Genomic DNA, 558 nt, shown 5'->3' with positions numbered 1-558 from the left:
TTTACCAAATACAAAGACTCAAGGGTCTCGGGTTTCTTTTTGTTTGGTGTTTCCTACTTATTTGCTTGTTTCTACCATCTGACATCACTGGCAAGACATCAAGCCCCTGGATGTGCCAGATAAACTTTGCCTAACTCAGGGAAAGGAGTAACACTCAAGGCCGAGTTAGCAGGACCTATGTGAAAAGGCAAAAAAAACGGGAGAATAAGAGAAAATTAAAAAAAAAAAATCAATCACCGCAGCACTAACTAAGCTTCCTTGCTACAGGTGACAAGAGATGAAAAAATTGGTTGACATTTATATTCTACATGGGAACGAGGGGCTGGAAGAAGGGTGCCGGGCCCCCAGCCCTGGCRCTGCCGCCTGTGCTGCGGCCAGGACCTCGCAGCGCCCCGTTCCAACGGCCGCTCCCTCGCCACGAGTGGCAGTTAACGGTCACCGCGCGCCGCGGCGCGCGCGCGCTCGCCCCGTGCACGCGCAGCCCGCAGGGTGCCCGGGGGGGGGGCGGAGCCCCGTCTCCCCGCGGAGAGGCCGCCGCCCGGCCTCTTGCGCCCCCGC

Source organism: Nothoprocta perdicaria, unplaced genomic scaffold (assembly GCF_003342845.1).
Source record: "Nothoprocta perdicaria isolate Ctin4 unplaced genomic scaffold, notPer1 scaffold_73, whole genome shotgun sequence".
In the NCBI taxonomy this organism is placed as follows: Eukaryota; Metazoa; Chordata; class Aves; order Tinamiformes; family Tinamidae; genus Nothoprocta; species Nothoprocta perdicaria.
The sequence above is the reverse complement of the archived record's forward strand: the minus strand, read 5'-3'. Positions refer to the sequence as shown.